The sequence below is a fragment of the Anneissia japonica genome, unplaced genomic scaffold, assembly GCF_011630105.1.
Source record: "Anneissia japonica isolate Jap-2015-1 unplaced genomic scaffold, ASM1163010v1 scaffold59096_len573_cov84, whole genome shotgun sequence".
NCBI classification, from domain to species: Eukaryota; Metazoa; Echinodermata; class Crinoidea; order Comatulida; family Comatulidae; genus Anneissia; species Anneissia japonica.
The window spans coordinates 1-573 of record NW_022716658.1 but is presented as its reverse complement, the minus strand read 5'-3'; the positions used below and the strand labels follow the sequence as shown (position 1 = coordinate 573).

General features: G+C 45.4%; 1 non-coding gene across 1 annotated transcript; it reads left to right on the top strand.

Annotated features, from left to right (window-relative positions):
* The first annotated feature begins 267 nt into the window (after window positions 1-267).
* LOC117109797 lies at window positions 268-386 on the top strand. The gene has a single exon (XR_004445597.1). It is a non-coding gene; the product is annotated as a 5S ribosomal RNA (ribosomal RNA).
* The last annotated feature ends 187 nt before the right edge of the window (window positions 387-573 follow it).

Genomic DNA, 573 nt, shown 5'->3' with positions numbered 1-573 from the left:
AGGCCGGTTCGAGGGTCGTTTGAACAAAACGGCAGTCTTCTTCTGTCTAAAGCATCCTAGTTAATACCGTACGGTATGAAAATGGTTGGTTTATTGTTCAACACAGGTGTTTGTAAAAAATGTACTCGCACAGCAGAGTGGTCAGTGGAGTTAGAGGAAATCCCCACCAGACAAGCGCGCGTTGATATGAAACGTCATCAATCACAGAGCTTCAGGATAATTATGCTATATGCCGAGATTAACTATGAGTGGAAATACCACTCACATGCCTACGGTCATACTACGTTGAAAACACCGGTTCTCGTCCGATCACCGAATTTAAGCAACGTCGGGCCCGGTTAGTACTTGGATGGGTGACCGCCTGGGAATACCGGGTGCTGTAGACTTTTTACATTTCCCCTCCCCCAAATTCTAAAGTAGGGGTGCGTGAGAGTCCACACGACCTCGGGCCCACATAGTTGGGGCTGAGGTGCAAACATTTTGAGAATATGGACCTCTAAGTGCCCGCAAATTGTACTCTCATACCTTAAAAATCATACAGGTATTATATGTTCATATCAACAATACGCAATT